An 18,564-nucleotide genomic window follows, 5' to 3' on the forward strand; every position below is an offset into this window, starting at 1 on the left:
ACAAGTTAATCTAAAGTGACAACAGCTGAGTCATTTGAAGTAGGCAGATTGTTTGGTGTCTTTAATATTTTCAGAGTGAGGCTGACAGGATAAATGTAAACCATATAGAATATATATAATATGTAGAGGAACCGAGACTTTCTTACAAGGCTGCAAGCTTCTTAAAGGTAAGACTGCAGAGTCTACTGCCAATCTTTAATTCCTACAACAGTACTTGGTATTCAATTATATGTTTATTTGTATGTATCCCCAAGACCTTCCAAGGTCCATGCTCGCAAACTTTGCTCAGAAAAATGTAGTAAAAGTTTATTAAATGATTCAAACTCATGATGTTAATTTCAGAATACCATCAAAGACATCATCTGCTGAAAACAATTTGAAATTTCAGAAGATTTATTACATTTTTAAGTATCAATTATCTATCAATGGCAGCCAACCTATTCAATTAGTTTTGCGAATACACACACACACACACACACACATTTCTTTAAATAAGATATTTCAAGGCAGAATTACTCCAAGAAAGGTCAAAATTAAAATTACAATTATTTTGATAGGACAGCCATTATTTATAACTGTGTTAATTGATTTCTTTCAAATGTCACAAAAACAGTTTTGAATTTTTATTTTCTTATTTTGTGTCCTCATACCAATCAAGTTAAAGTAAAGGAATGATAATGTTATTGGTATTTGTGGACTGTATATATATATATATATATATATATATATATATATATATATATATATTTCTCAGTACCAAAGTATATATTGCATAAGATGGTAGAAAATGTTGAGATTACTGAAGACAAATTATATTTCCTCAGCATGTTTAAGTCCTTCAAAAGGATAAATATGACCACAAAATTGGTTACAAGGGACAGTGCATTTTCTTTTTAATAATCCAAATCATAAGCAATTATCAGATGCCTACTATTATTGCACTAAAGAATTTAAAATGTTTAACACTGTTACATACCTTTAATTCTAGCACTTGGAAAGCAGAAGCAGGAAGATCTCTGGGAGTTGGGGGCTAGACTGATCTGCATATTTTGTTCCAAGCCAGAAAAGGCCACATAGTGAGACTTTCCTCAAAATGAAGGAATGAATGAATTAAATGTGGCATATTGTCATAGTAACATTATAAAATTCAGAATACTGTGAATAATTCATAGTTCTATGAATAATGATGTAGGTGGATATGGCACTTAATGTACAGCAAGATGTCAAGCAATGTTTCTAAATGTCTGTATTGTGTATGCATCTATGTAAATGTATGCTCTGTGTGTGTGTGTATGTGTGTGTGTGTGTGTGTGTGTGTGTGTGTGTGTGTATGTGCATGGTGGTAATTCAGAAACATATTTTCTATACCTATCTTAGCAATATAAATTTATTAATATGTATGTATATTTATTTGTTTTTTCATACTTAAGACATAAGGCATACTATAAAGGACCTTACCATAAATCAAGCAATTTTATTCTAGTTTCTTTTTGTAACTAATTATCATTGTGGTTCAGAGAAAAGGAAAGTGTGTTTTACCCAGAAGTTTCTCATGAGAGCTTGAGTCATATTAATTCTGGTTTTACCTTTTATATCTTGAAATTTGTAAGTTATTTACGGTCTTTCACATAAATGACCCAGGTACTGATACTGGCATAGAGAGAGAGAATCAAAACCTGCATTCAGTTATTTGAACATGAGCAACATTCTGCTATTTTGATTTTGACTTGTGACGGTTGATGTTGCATTCACTGGGTGATCACAGTTTTAAATGTAAATAAGAATAATCAAAATATTGATTTGTTAACATGAAAAGTATAATTTTGTCAACTGAATAACCTAAATGTCATGAAAATTGTATCTCTAGTATATACCTCTTAGATAGTGTTTTTCATTTCTTTCTCTGAGAGAAAATGCCCTCATCAAATGAGGAATCTGCTATGTATGCTTGAGAAAGGAAGGAACAAAGCCGGACGGTGGTGGCACACACCTTTAATCCCAGCACTCAAGAGGCAGAGGCAGGCAGATCTCTGTGAGTTCGAGTCCAGCCTGGTCTACAAGAGCTAGTTCCAGGACAGGAACCAAAAGCTAAGGAGAAACCCTGTCTCGAAAAATCAAAAAAAAAAAAAAAAAGAATGGAAGGAACATTTTGCCAGTTCAGAATTAAGCATATAAAAATTGCTTGTCTTCATGGAAGGTGGTAAGAATCTTCAGACACTATCTAGAGCATCAAGACCTATAAGCTTAACTTTGCTGATTTGAATCTCATGCCATTTAGCTGAGGCTAAACTCAGCTGCCAGTTCCAGCTCTCCAAGAAACTTGCTCAACAAAAATTATCAAAGCTTTAGCAATTCATGAGAAAATGAACTACTAATTGTCACTCATATTCAAAGCAAACTGTGATTGCCAAGTCCTGAGAGCCTCACCATAGATATTCCAAAGTAAATTGGGGGTGAATTAATGAGAACGCTTTAAATTAAAAATAATCCATGGATGGTCAGATCTGGGAACAAACTGAGCAGGTTGTATTTAGGAATTTATATAGATAAATACAGATAAAGATATAGATATAAATTATATATAGATAATAGATGATATAGATATGGATATAGATAGATATGTATATGTATATATTAATATATAGAGAGAAGTGGTTAAGGAGAGATACATATATGCATGTGACTATTAAAGATAAAAGAGGCTGTGATTTTTAAAGAGGCCAAGGAACAGTAGATGGGAGTTTATGGAAGAAGAAATAAGAAGGGAAATTTATATAATTTTATTATATTATCAATTATAATGGTATATTTTTGTGTGTTAATAAATAAAACTTACCTGAAGATCAGTGCTTAGTAGCCACATGAGTTAGCCATGGAGGCCAGGTGGTGGTGGATTAATTCCAGCACTAGAGAGGAATATAAAATGGGAGGAGACAGTTCTTACTCTCAGTGTCAATCTGAAGAAGACAGAAGCAAGTGGCAGGATAAAAGATCATTGTCCCATAGCACTTCCCCCCACCCCATTTTTTTTTAAACAAGAACTCTGAATCTACTATCCTTTTTTAGGTTTTTGTCCAGACCATTATCCATCCTTTTTCTGGGAATGTGGGTACAATTTTTCAGGATACTTCCTGCTGATTGGGGGTGCTGATAATCTTATAGGGACCTAAAGAAAACTTAGAATTTTGATCAAGTCCTGACTGGATTATCTTCTGAGGCTTGATCATTTCAGCCAGCAGTCTTGAAATGTTCTGGATATAGAACTCAGACATCTGGGCTATCCACTCCTACACATTTATCAGGGGAAGGGGAGGTCTTCCTTGATCCAACCTGATTTTTCTTAACCCTGAATGAATCCACACCTTCTCATTTTCTGTAGAAACAAAAGCAAACCCTCTTCTCCAAAGTAACATACCTTTTGACTTAAATTTTGAAGTCAAGGCATTTCAAAATACATATGTTGGATTAATCTAGCAACATTTATATCCAAATATATTTTAGCAGCTGTTGCTTCTTCTTCAGCAATTAAACAATTCAAAGACAACACAATAAAGTACAGTATCCAGACTCCCTGTGTATTTTCCATCTTTACGTGCCTTTATTTTAAACTCTATTTCTTTTATTTTTATTTTTAATTTTGGGTTTTTGAGAGAAGGTTTCTCTGTGCATCTTTGACAATCCTGACACTCACTCTGTAGACTGGATTGTCCTCGAATCACAGAGACATACCTGCCTCTACTTCCTAAGTGCTGGAATTAAAGGTATGTACCACCACACCAAACTATTTCCTTTCTTTCTTTTTTATATTTTAAGGACTTTATTCTTTCTCTTTTCTCTCCCAAGTCTACATATATTTTTGAGACACTGTAAGCCATTCAGAGGTTTTCTTCATCTGAATATATCTTTACTGTGTATCTTTTTCTCTAATTTACCAAGCAATGGGGGCTTTGACGGCTGGATCCACCCCCATTTCTTAGCTTTCTAAGAGTCTAGCCTCATGGCAGAGGTACCAGCTGGAATCATGTTTATTGCCACAACTGTGTAGCATTTTAAGGTCCATGACACCACCAAGCAGCATGCTATTGGCAATTCATAAACACCATTTAAGTGTTTGCTGGTGGTTCCTCTTAAAACAACTGCAAGGTTTTTGCATCTAAAGCTGAGTCAGGAAGCCTCTTTTAAAGGAACTGCAGCATGCTACCAGCAAGGAGAGCCCATCTGGAAAAAAAAAAAACTGCGGCTAAACTTTGTGTTTTAGTGTCTAGAATTCCTTTCCAGACTTTCTCTTGTTTTACATGGATTTAGTCAGCCCCACGTTAGTATGCCAGTTTGTTGCCAGAGGTTTCTGTTCCTCCCACTGGCTCCAAAAGATGGGCGCATGGGGTGGTTGTGGGGTGGGGGGAAGAGGAGAAGGGGAAGAGAAGGGAGAAGGGGAGGGTTGGGGAGAGCTGAGGGGAGTAGGATAGGAGAGATGGAGGAAGGACGAATATGGGAGCAGGGAAGAAGATATCTTAACTAAGGGAGCCATTTTGGGGTAGGCAAGAGGCTTGGCTCTAGAGGGGTTCCCAGATGTCCATGGGGATGTACCAAGCTAGGACCCTCGGCAGTGGAGGAGAGGGTGCCTGAACTGGCCTTTTCCTGTAGTCAGACCAATGACTATCTTGAATATCACCATAGAACCTTCATCCGGCGACAGATGGAGATAGATAAAGAGACTCACATAGGAACACTGGATTGAGCTCCCAAGGTCCAAATGAGGAGCAGAAGGACAAAGAACATGAGCAAGGAAGTCAGGACCGTGAGGGGTTGGTCCACCCACTGAGACAGTGTGCCAAATCCAGCTGGACTGGGACTGAAGAAGCATGGGAATCAAACTAGTCCTCTGAATGTGGCTAAAAATTGACTGAGAAGCCAATGATAATGGCACTGGGATTTGTCTCTACTGCATGTACTGGCTTTTTTGGAATCCTATTCTATTTGGATGCACACCTTCCTAAGCCTGAATGTAGGGAGGAGGGCCTTGGACTTTCCACAGGGCAGGTTACCTTGCCCTCTCTTAAGAGTGGATGGGGGAAGAGTGAGTGGGGGAGCGGCAGGGAAATGGGAGGAGGGGTGGAAGTGGAAATTTTGAACGGTATTATTTATAAAGCAATAAAAAATAAAAAAGAGTAATAGTATTATTTGAGACTGATTCTTACCTTAGGCTTCATTTAGCCAGCCAGCATAAGCCTTAAGGGGTTTACAAATATGTGTTATTGTGATTCGTAGAAATTAAATTTTATCTTATCTTTAAAAAAGAGGTGTGCAACCAGGTTAGAAACTCCTATGAGAAAAATTATCTAAAATTATGTTATATAAATGGTCAATATAGAAATAAACTTTAGAGAAATGGAAATTCTACCAAAAAAATGGAACTAAAACATTAGACCTCAAATAAATTCACTAAAGTAAGAAAAGTTAAATCTTTTTTTTTTTTTTTGGTTTTGACAAATGTTTTAAATTTTCCAAGTTGTATGCATTTGCTTTCTGCTGATGTTTGAACACATCCCCTTTGTCTTACCCCAGGAGTCCTTCTCATTTTACATGACATTTCAAGAAACTATTTGAAGACTCAACTTCTCCCACACCCAAGCCTCTATTTTTAGTTTCTGTTCTTTTTAAAAATATAGAAAGAACGCTTGGGAATACAGAGGGTAATAGCTCTGGAGAGTGGAGATGTGTTTCATTTCCGTCATCAGTGGATCCCATGAGGCAGCAACTAATCTGTGCTCCACCACCCCGCGGTGTGATTTTAAATGTTCCTAAGTGACAGTGCCCCCAAACCCCATCAGGGTAGCTCTCTTGCGATTACCCACGGTCTCCCTGTTATGGTGCAGAAGAAAGGTTACAAAAGTGCTCTTCACTAATGTGGGCTAGCTAAGAAGGATTAAATTCAGTCCTTACTCACCAAGGTACCTCTGGGAGATAATCAAGGTCATACATCTGAGAAGGATACTCAGTAAGGAGTGTGTGTTTGTGTTTCTGCGTATATATGTGTGTGCTTATATGATATATATATATATATATATATATATATATATATATATATATATATATACAAATGCATTATAGATATCATAGCATCTAGGAACTTTTATGTTCACCTGCTTTATTCAGTGATGCCACCTCTGAATTATTCCCTTGGAAATATCTATATAGCATCAGGTGCCAGAAATAAGGCTTGCTAGTGAGAATAATAATACAAAACCATAAAATTTGGTTTTTGCTTTTTTTCTTTAAATTTTCACTCATTTCATAAATGTTTCTGAATACCTATAATGATACAAACTAGCACAGTGAACAGGCCTGCTGCTCATAAAACAGGCGCTCATATCTATCTGCTTTTTGGACCCTAAGCTTCAAGGGTCCAAAAGTTAACAACTATTCACCTTTACAGTCGACTTGTTTTCAACCAGTAGCTAAAGGATTTGATGTTAGGTACAGAAAGTTGTTTAAATTGGCAATTTTTAAGTTTTAACCCTTCCTAAGTTGTAGTGACTATGAGACACAGATTTTATATGTATTCCTATCAAGACCCAATATACAAAGCTTCACATACCTAGGGTGGCAAAATATCCAAACACATCTTTATTGGCAATTATCTCCTCTCTGGCACTATACTCTAGTTCATGGTTACTGTAATCACATTCAAAATGATTTACATTAAACCCATCCCTTAGATTTTTGTTCTAAAGAAACCTAAACTTAAAGAAAGCCAAGTCATGTAACTTTAAAGGGGTAGAAATTGTGTTAATAAAACAATCAAGAAAGTTTCCAGTGAATTCTATGACTATGGAAATGCCCATGTTTTGAACAAAAGAGAAGGAATTCTTGTTGTGGGAGAAGACCACATATGGAACTTATCCCTGAGCCAAATTGTGAAAGATGAGATTAAGTATGGGAAAAAAGAAAAATTGTTAGACAGGAGAAAATTGCCCATTCTTCCCTCATCTTTTCCTTTTGATTTATTCTTTTCTCATACAATATAGCCTGACTTCAGGTTCCTCTCTCTTCACTGCTCTCAGTCTACTCCCTACTTTTGCTCTCCCCTAGATGTTTGTTTCCCTTCAGAAAAGAGAAGGATTCCCGGGGATATCAACCTAACATGGCATAATATTATGTAATAAGACTAAGCAGAAACCATCATATCATGGTTGGACAATAAAACTAGTATGAGGAAAAGGGCATGAAGAACAGGGAACAGAGTCAGTGACACCCCCTATTCCCACTGTTAGGAGTGCCATAAAAAAATCCCAATCTAAACAACCACAATGTGTTTGCAGAGGACCTAGCACAGACTCATGTAGGCTTCCTGATTACCACTTCAGTCTCTGTGAACCCCTATGAGCCCTGCTTAGTTGATTCTGTTGGCTGTGTTCTCCTGGTATCCTTGACCGCACTAGTTCCTGCAATCCTGTTTCCCTGTCTTCTGTAGGGTTCCTCAAGCTCTGCTTAATGTTTACCTGTGCGTCTCTGTGGCTGCTTCCATTAGCTGTCAGAGTAAGCCTCTCTGATGATAATTGGACTAGGCATTGATATAGAAGTATAGCAGAATAATATCATTTCATTGACTCTCTCTCTCTCTCTCTCTCTCTCTCTCTCTCTCTCTCTCTCTCTCTCTCTCTCTCCCTCGTTGCATTTGGTTCTGCCCTACCTAGGTCTTTGGGCCATCCAGATTTTGATTCCTGGCCATCCAGGTAGTCTTGGACATAAGCTCCTCCTCATGTGGTACAGGGCTCATGTTAGAACAGTCATTAGTGGCTCACTAAGAGAAGTTCTACACCATTACCCCAGCATCTCTTGCAGACAGGACAGGTTGGGTTTTAAAACATTGCCGCTTCAGATTCCATATCCCTCATTACATACAGTCCTTGCTAGGATCATCTTGGTGGATTCCATGGAATTTCCACTACACTAAGTTTCCACATTGCTCTCCAAGTGCCCTCCAATTCTAGTGGACTCTCCCAGCATGCCCTTCTTCTATCCCCTTTATCTCTATTCTTCTAGTCTCTATTCACCTCCAGTCCACTGATATATTTTCATTTATAAATAGATATTAGCTATTAAGTAAAGGATAATTATGTTAAAATTCACAGACACAGATGCTAAATAACAAGAATGGATTAAAGTAGGGGAAGAAGGAAACACATGTATCTTCCAGGATAGGAGATAGCAAAGAAATAGGATAAAAAATTACCATCTTTAAATTTAAAAAAAAAAACTGAAATAAAATGCAGCATGATTTGTGACATCCAGTATCCTGTCTTTGAAACTTAGAATGAAGTGAAATGCTTTAGGTAGAAGCAGCCAGGAATTTAAGCAGATTATCTCTCATGAATGACCTTGTATGCCCTGCTAAGGAGTAGGACTTTATCCTCAAGGCAGTGGAATGATATTGACAGGCTTTAAATAAGCCAAAAAGTGACATGATCAGATTTGACTTCTGAAAATCACTGAGACTGAATTGTGAAATGGATTGGAGAGGCCATGACCTGAAAGAGGAACACCAGTTAAGCAAGTGCTACAGGCAATCAGAGAGCAAGTGTTGTGAACATTAGAGATGGGGGAAAAGAACTGTATTCTTGTGTTATTAAAAGGCAGATGGTACTAGAGTTGTGCTTTATTTCAGAGAGTTTGTAAAAGAAAATGCCCAAAGTTTTAAGTGAGTGTATTATTCCAGAGTTGGAAGACCATTCAAAAGCAAATCAGAAGGGTATGTCAGCTGACAGCTCTCTACTTCAACTTTTGTAGTGAAGCTTTTTTCTTGTTTATTAGTTGACACTCTATGGTATAGTAGGTGGTTGACTACATTGAACGGGGCCTTCAGTCACTTGGATTCTAAAACCGTCTACTGAATGATTTATTAAAAATTTAAAATCTCAGTTCACTTATCATTTTTTAGAAATTTTATTTTTAATTCTGTACATGTGTATGGAAAGAAAAACAAACTTGACAAAATCTAAATTAAATTGTAAATGAGCACCAGGAGTATATGAAGAAGTCAACAAAGAGTAAAGGAAGAGTAGAGGCAAGTTTAAACAATGAAATTCTTGTTTCTCAAATAAATGTGAACTAGCAAAACCATTTAAAATTCCTCCCATAGATTTTACCCCTGAATCTTCACAGCAACTTCTCATCTCTTCCCCCTAATGCAATCATTGTTCTGAATGTTTGTGCATCAGTAAGTAAGTGACATCTGTTCTAGAATTTCCTCTTGAATGGAAACATAAATTATTTGTTTCAAATTTTCTTTACAAGGTAGAATACATATGATATTGAACATTTCCCCTTATATTTCTGAATAAAATTCTCATGTATAAATAAAATTCTGTTTATTGAATTCATGCTGCTATGATTGAAACTTTTTTCTATTTTAAGGGTTTTTTTTCTATTTTAAGGTTTTATTTACTAAGAAATCAGCTGTAAGTATTTATTTTCGTGTTCTTTGGGGTATATCATTTCAGGTATCTTAGATAGGTAGCTAATGATGAATTTTTGGTCATACAATAAAGGCATGTTTTGTTTCATTCTTTTTGTTCTACAGCTTCCAGGTGTTCTGTTAACTCACAGATTTTTCCAACTTATTTATGTAGGCATTTAGTGCTATGAACTTTCCTCTTAACACTGCTTTCTTTTTGTCTCATAAATTTGGATACGTTGTGTGATCATATTCATTGAATTTCTTCTTTTATTTCTTCCTTGACTCAATGGTGATTCAGGTGAACATTATTTAATTTCCATGTGTTTGTGAACTTTCTGAAATTAGTGTTGCTATTGAATTCTAATTTTAAGTCATGGTGATCCAATAAGATATATATCGGGTTATTCCAATTATTTTTATCTGTTGAGGATTGCTGTGTTACCTAGTATGTGGTCAATTTTTGAGAAGGTTCCATGAGGTGCTAAGAAGAAGATATATTCTTTTATGTTTGGATGGAATGTTCTGTAAATGCCTGATAAGTTCATTTGAGTAATAACATCTGTTAGTTTACTTATTTCTCTGTTAAGTTTTTGTCTGGGTGGGGTGTTGAAGTCTCCTGCTATTAGTGTGTGGGGTTTAATGTGTGATTTAAACTTTAGTAGTGTTTCTTTTACATATGAGGATGCCCTTGTAATTGGGGCATAGATGTTCAGTATTGAGATTTTCTCTTGACGGACTTTTCCTGTGACAAATATGAAATGTCCTTCTTGGTCTCTTTTGATTGATTTTAGTTTGAGGTCTATTTTGTTAGATATCAGGATAGCTACAACAGCTTGTTTCTTAGGTCTGTTTTATTGGAAATTTTTTTCCCAAACCTTTACTCTGAAGGGATGTCTGTCTTTGAGGTTGAGGTTTGTTTCTTGCATGAAACCGGAAGAATAGATTGTTTTTATATCCAATCTATTAGTGTTTCTTTTTATAGGTGAGTTAAATTTGTTTATATTAAATAACATTAATGACCAGTGAGTGTTATTTTCTGTTATTTTAGTTTACATTGCTGGTGATGTTATTGTGTGTGTTTTTCCTTTCTTTGGAATTTGCTGCTGTAAGATCATCAATTGTCTGTGTTCTTGTGGATGTTGCTTACTTCCTTGGGTTGCATTTTTCCTTCTAATACTTTGTGTAGGACTGGATTTGTGGCTAGGTATCGGTTAAATCTGGTTCTGTCTTGGAATATCTTGTTTTATCCATCTATGTTGTTTGAAAGTTTTGCTGGGTAGAGTAGTCTGGCCTGGCATCCATGGCCTCATAATGTCTGCAAAATTTTGCCCAAGAACTTCAGGCTTTTATTTTTTCCATTGAGAAGTCGGGTATAATTCTGATAAATCTGCCTTTATATGTTATTTGGCCTTTTTCTGTTGCAGCTCTTAGTATTCTTTCTTTATTCTATATGTTTATTGTTTTGATTATTATGCAGCAGGAGGACTCTTTTTTTTTTATTTTGGTCCAGTCTATTTAATGTTCTGTAGGCTTCTTGTGTCTTCATATGCATGTTTTTCTTTAGGTTGGGAAAGTTTTCTTTTATGATTTTGTTGAATATATTTTCTGTTCATTTGAGTTAGACTTCTCCTTCTTCTATTAATATTATTCTTAAGTTTGGTCTTTTCATGGTCCATATTTCCCGGATATTTTGTGTTAAGCTTTTGTTAGGCTTAACATTTTCTTTGACTGGTGAGTCTATTTTTTCTACTGTATTTCAGTGCTTGAGATTCTCTTTTCCACCTCTTGTATTCTGCTGTTTATGCCTGATTATTTTTCCATATTTTCTTTTTCTAGAATTCCCTTGGTTTGTGTTTTCTTTATTGTCTCTATTTCAGTTTTCAAGATTTGAACCATTTATTTTACTTGTTTGATTGTGTTATCTTAGTTACCTTTATGGAGAAAAAGAAAAAAAAAGTTTCCGCCTCCCTCCAGCCTCCCATTCTCCAACCCTTCTCCCCCTTTCCCCACTCCTCTCCCCCTTCCTCTCCAGTCCAAAGAGCAGTCAGGGTTCCCTGCCCTGTGGAAAGTCCAAGGTCCTCCCCCCTCCGTCCATGTCTAGGAAGGTGAACATCCAAACTGGCTAGGCTCCCACAAAGCCAGAACATGAAGTAGGATCAAAACCCCGTGCCATTGTCCTTGGCTTCTCATCAGCCTTTATGGAATTTTTTGACTTCTTCCATTTTTTTTTGTTTGTATTTTTCTCCATTTCTTTGAGAGAATTTTTAATTTCTACTTTAAGGTCCTCAAATATTCTTCTAAGCATATTTTTAGGTCATTTTCTTCTGCTTCATATCTATTGGGATGTTCAAGTCTTGCTGTTATAGAGCCAATGGCTTTTGCTGGTGTCATGTTGCTTTTTATGATGTTGAATGTGTTCTTACCTTGTCTACCCATCTTTTCCTCTGATTGTTGTAGTTAGAGCCGGGTCCCTGGTGATCAATGTTCCAGGTGATAGTGTATCCAAGGTTCAGATTGTTGCTTCTCATGGTGGAGTCAGGGCCACAGTTCTTGTCACCCCGGATGTCACTCAACGTTCCTGCACAATTCACTGGCTCAGGCCTGGTTCTGCAGAGGTGTTTGGCATGGACCTGTTTCTGTGGTAGTCGCTGGCTATGCCTGCTTTGGGGGAGGTCACTGGCTCAGGCCTGATCTCATGAAGATTTCTCCCTCCAACCAGCTCCTGTTGAGTTCACTGGCTCGGGCATAGGTTGCTGGCTTGGGCCTCTAATTTTACAATAAACCACTAGAGCTCAGCTTATTATACTATGGAATTTTACAACCCAATAGAATGTGTAATCACTCCAGTTACCACATTTCCATCAAACAATTTCCATTCTTATTTCTGTTTACCTTAGTCACCTAGATAGATGAGTTTCACTGTGTTTGGTTTCAATTACTTACTTTTTAAAAATGCCTAAATGGAATTGAAATTCCTGTGAGGATATGCTAGGGCTGTCTGTTTTGTTTCTGTTTTATACTTGTCAAGTCTCCATGAACTACTTAAGAGAACTATTCTTTTAATCGAGAGTGTTGCACCAAAGGCTAAGTGCTGGAAGATGACTGAATTTGTTCTAGTACATATAATGCAATGCCAGATGGTCCGAGCCTTTAAACTGTCAATTAAATACAATTCCACTGAGTAAAGCCATTTCAGAGAAGAGTTCAGGAGTGAAATCACATTTCAACTGCTTTCATTACAGTTAATGCTATTGGTTTTCATTTAACCAGAACACACATCTTTATCTCTTATTAATAAACCTGGATATATCAACAATGTTAGAAAAATAAGTGTGAGAATGTTTCTGCTTACTAGTCTGCTTTTTTATCTTTTTACCACTATGTTGAACGAGTTCTTTTAACTGGAATTAAACGTCATGCAACAGCAGTGATTCAGTGGCCTAAGAATTCCTGAACTGTACCTTATAAAATCATAGTGCACACATTGCCCAATTTTGAATGTATTATTAAAAATATCTCTACTTCTTCAAGGACTTCCTACCTTGTGCCAATATTAAATGCTTTTCAATGAGACATTTGTTTAAGAAATATAGAAATGCATATATACACATATATTTCTAAATATATAAATGTAAGATGCTCGGTGTGTATGTTATTATATGTTGATTATTTCAGGATTGACTAGTTAGTAAAAAAAAATAAACAATGAAGGTTGTAAATTTGGGAGAAAGAGCAAGAGGGAGTAACATGAGAAGGGTTGTGGAGAGAAAAGAGAAGGGAAAATAGTGCAAATTATATGTTGATTTTGAAAAATTAACAATGAACATTATATAAGCCAGGAAGCATGGTGCATGCCTTCAATTCCAGCATTTAGGAAGCATAGCTCTGTGAATTCAGTTCAGCCTGATCTATATATAAAATTCTAGGCCAGTTGTGGTTATATAGTGAGACATTATTTAATATTGCATAATTTCTGTGTACATAATAACCTTCTGAATGGTTTCAAGAAAGTAGTATAAGGACACAACTCTTTTCTTTCTAAAAAATATTTTCATGTAGAGTCTCAATGAAAGTAAAAATACTGCAATAAAGAAATAGTTTTGATCTAATAAAATATAAAATTAACTGGAATTTTAAAGAATAGTTCTATGTCCAAAGCTCCTTCACTGCTGAATATGTGGGCACATTGTAAACCATTTCTGCTAGTTTAGCTTCACCTCTTTCTGCCAGTCTTAATCTTGGTACCAGTTCTGAGCTCTTTGCCCTCAGAAACAGAAGGCCAATATTTGTATCTGATGTGTCATTGCCTGTCACTTTAAAGGGACAGCAGAAACTCACAACTCTTGGTGCTTATTTGCACATTAAGTTTCCTGGCGATTTAGTGCATCTTGTCTGTTTCTTACAATTTATTTCTACAAGATCATCACCTGAGATTCTGAGAAACGAAAGGATGCCCGATACCTTCTTAGTAAAATATGTGATATTTAACTAATTCAATAACTGCTTCTGAAGTCTTAATTGATATCTTTGCAAACATTTTAAAATCATAATATTGCTTCTATTTTAAGTATCTTTGGGGTGGATCTCAAATAAATAATAAATATAAGCATATATTTATTATTTGTAATATATATATATATATATATATATATATTACCCCAAATAAATAAAAAGTCACAAAAATGCATTTTCATGTATGTTATCTAAGGATATGGGTATTCCAGAGTGACTTTGTCATCTCTTTATAGGTCTTTACTTCCAGGGCCCCAAAAATTCGAAGAGGACACACTTAAGTAAAATACAAAGATTATGCAGTAAAGCTTATATATCAAGATGACAATATTGATATTATTTCTGTTCAAGGCACCATTGTAATACTTTGTTTTAGTATGATTCAGATGCTGTCAACGACTTCATAGAGTTTCATTATTTTGGTATATTTACATAAAAAATATTATGTTTTACAAATACTCTCACTGCTCCAATCAAATCAATCAAAAAATAAAATTTTTAGTAACAGTCATGGATTTAGTATACACAATAATTGTTACCTTATAAAGCATGTGGTCGCAAATACAGTCACTCTTGACCACTCCCCTAACAGACAGACAGACAGTCACCACACACACACACCGTGATCATATTTTTGAACAATATAACATTAGAACTTAAGTTATAATTATGTAGGACTTAATTCTGAAAGAAAGCTTAAACTTTAATCAACTTACTCATTCAACAAATGAGATAAAGAAGCTGCATGTTACCCAAACAAGTAAGTTCAAGACAAGCAAGCAACAGAACACTAGCACTATGTACAGAAACTCATACAATCTTACTACGATTCACACATGTTGCCAGCCCCTTTAGAGAGTTAGCACGGTCCACTGAAAGTCTTATGATCTTATACTTAAGGCAATGAAAAGCTTCTCAGAGATTCCAAGTCACCCCACGTCGTAGTATTGACGCTGAAGTTGAAAACCATCAATTCTGTGCTGTGTTTGCTGTCTGAAATTGAGGGCACACACAAGCTGCCACTGCCAACCGAGCACCTATGATCACTACTATCATTCTAATACTGAGGATATGATATCTTCATAGTTGAAAAATATAAAAACAGTTTTTCTACCTACTAACTCCATTCTCTCACAGGCTTTCCCAACTATAAAACGAGAAGTCTGAAGGACAACCTGAGATACATCAAGAATCCTTTTATCCCACAACCTGCCACCTTGTGCTTAAAACTTGGGAGGAAGATGTGCTAGGGAGGACAGTTAAGGAGTTGGCAATGTGAGGTGAGGGTGGATAAGACACATATTTCATATATATGAAATTCTCAAGAATAAACAAAAAATATATTTGTAAGGGAACCCATTTTTTTTTCTGTGCCATCTTTCTGCCACTCTTAGTCTTGGTGACATTTCTGGGCTCCTTGACCTAGGATACAGGTCAAAATTTTATATCTGACATGTCACCATTTAAAAAAAATCAAAATTCCTTAACCTCTGCACTACCAATGTTTTCAGCTGAACAATCTTGCTGAATGGCTGCCCCTGCATTGAAGTTTGTTTAGCAAGAGGAATCCTTTTTGGTATTTTTTCTGTTATGAAACCTGAAACAGCTCTAGACATTGACTAATGACCTGTGATTAGGGAGGGTGTGTGCAGGACAGTAGCTGAGAATCACTGGTTCTAAGGAATATGAGACAATTATCTCTACTTCTAGCTGTTCAGTGTGAGTCATTTTCTGTCACATTAGAATCAGGTGTGATGCCACACACATGAAAGAAATCAGGATGCCCATTGGTCACATTAACATGGGGATGACAAATGCAGGCCCACTGTAATAAGGAAATGAAATTCTATCTTCCACCTATACTAGAGCAGTTAGTGTGTGATCCTATGTTCTAAATTCTGTATCTACATGAGTTCTTCTCTGGAAGTCTTTTATGCACAGTGGGCTCTTTTCTGTATCTTGCAGTTTTGCCGTTCTGAAAGTGGATGGAGAAAGTAAACACTCTATTTGCTTTTGAACTTTTTTTGAGTCAATTTGAAACATACAGGAAAGCTGAAAATTCATAAGGAATTCCCCTTTTGCTCTTTGACAGCTGTGTGCAGTCAGCATTACCGAGAAGTTACATTAGCATGCTATTATCAATTAAAGCAAAGTAAGTACTAGAAAAACCCAATTTGGTCACTGATGAGCTTTGCTATAACTCCCTTGGATTGAAGTTAATATGTCTCTATCTCAGAATTATAAATAAGAATAGAAAATGAGGTGAGACCATGAATATGTGTTGAAAACAAATGACATCTACCTATACATTTTTAGATGGTTATAATAAATTTAATTTTTTCAAAGTGTCCATGTATCCAGGTATTAAGAACCTGTGCAAACTATGTGTAGGTATTTCTACACTTTGGTGTCAATTATTTCATCTTTCTTTGTTTACTGAGAATGCAGCTCATTGGGACTTTTGGAGGTGATGCTCATCCGTATTTTTTCTCTTGTCATAATTATTTACTATGGAAGCACATTGCTTTGTTTTCATAACCTAAAGACATGTTCATAGCTACCTTCTTCTCTTGTAAATGATTAGCTTCCTGAGACAACTTGTTTAATATAAATTTGAATTAGTTTGTTTGATTTGAGACATGTTTCTTACTCATTTCAATGTTGCTGAATGTGTCATATGTAGTAATGTATATAAAATAAGTCAAGTCTTTGAACCACATACACATTGTAATGAATGAGAAATGTTGACAGGATTGTTAAAATAGCATTTCCTTGAATCACAAATGACAGGCATTAGTTATAAAAGGAGATTATTTTGGATTAAGTGAGGAGATTCAATTTGTATATAATCATCCATATAATATTTAACTTGCATTGTAGTCTAGTGTGTAAATATGGGGAAAGCTGAATGAATTCTACTTATTTCTTAGACAATATAGTATTCAAAGAGAAAATAAGTCATTCAAGATCCAATTCTCTGTGATTCTGTGTCTCTTTGTGTTACTTTACATTGACATTTTTTCCTTCCCAGGAATAAATTACATTTGTTTCTATAATATGTTTTCTCACACAGTCCTCAGAGATTTCAAAAACTGTGATATTTTTAATATACACTTTTCAGTTCTCTAGAAATTTGACTAAAAGGAGGTAAGAATCTTTCTAAGTTGGCCAAGGAAAAAAGTCTCTGCTGATAAGTGATGTCTCCAAGCACGTGTTGTGGACACATGATGAGATATTCTAAAACTGTCAAAGCAGACACAAGAATGATTAGAATAGGTTTTCTTTGTGCCAAAGCCTTTCTTAAATAAAAGTGGCAAGTTCTGACCGACAGGGAACAGATGAGTGAGCAAGCAGCACTGGGATGATTCTGGAAACCATTTTGTTTTTGTCAAGTAAACATTGGGAAGTCAAAGTTTTCCTGCTATGTGTCCCCCGCAGACAACATCATTGAAATGAAACACACCGTGTGTTCTCCGAAGACACACATATGTGGCTCCAAAGGAATTCCTCTCACTGTTTCCCAGTTTGCTTCTAGGAAGACTACACTCTGCTTTGCAATGCTGCTTGTAAAATCTGGGGCAACAGTGCAGCTCCATCCTTGTCCCCAGTCTGCATGCTGCACGCGTGCATTTACCTGGAAAGCATTATATTTTCTCAAAGATAGCATGTTCCTTCCCATAGAAGACCACATCTACCAGGATTATGGTGGGTTTTGATCCCATGTCTATTAAAAACCAATGGTAAGCTACTTTCTTTCTCTTTGAATTATGTTACTATATATGGATGAGGAATGTTGTTATCTACTCATATCAGAACCATTTTGTGCAATGAGTTAGTTGTCAGACACTGGTGGAAATTACAAAAGTCCATCTCTGGGAGAGGGCTGCATTCAGTAGATATGTTGACATATGACTGTGATGTGCAGACTTCTTCAGGCTTACTTTACTGGGACTTTACTATAGGCAGCTATATACCTGTGACAAGATCTTTTTAATAATCTCCATTTGTACTTAAAACATTTCCGCCAAAGCACAGTCCTTTAATACAGGATGCTTAAAAATGTCACAGGCCTCTGAACACCAGCAGTCTAGAGTTAGCTTATTGGAACAGTTCCTGTTCATGGCTGCTCTCTACACTGGGCTGGGGCTGCACTCATCTCTTGCACACAGTCTTGTTCTCTTTGCACCCTGGAAGCTTCAGTTCCTTCCCATGTGACTTTTATAAGCTTGCTTATATCCTGCAAACTTCTTTCAGAATAAGGGAGGGGGTGGTTGTGGGAGGAGGAAGAAGGGGGAGGGAAGAGAAAATGGTCACAGTGTATTAATGGAACACCTGAGAGTCACATACTAATAATTACACTATATCCTACCTGTTAGAAGTAAAGCAGTTTCTACACTGCCTATTCAGGCTCCAATGATGACTATCAGAGAACCATCAAATGGACCTTTTGACGCATCACAATTGGATTCAACTGTCATCTAGCTGTAAAAGCTATTCACTTGCTCCTATCACCAGGTCTAACATAGTCTATTTTGTCTCAGCTGATAGCGCTGAAATAGATCCACGGATGTCTCTGTGAAGGTCCTGCTGAA

This window comes from Microtus pennsylvanicus, chromosome 11, assembly GCF_037038515.1.
Source record: "Microtus pennsylvanicus isolate mMicPen1 chromosome 11, mMicPen1.hap1, whole genome shotgun sequence".
NCBI lineage: Eukaryota > Metazoa > Chordata > Mammalia > Rodentia > Cricetidae > Microtus > Microtus pennsylvanicus.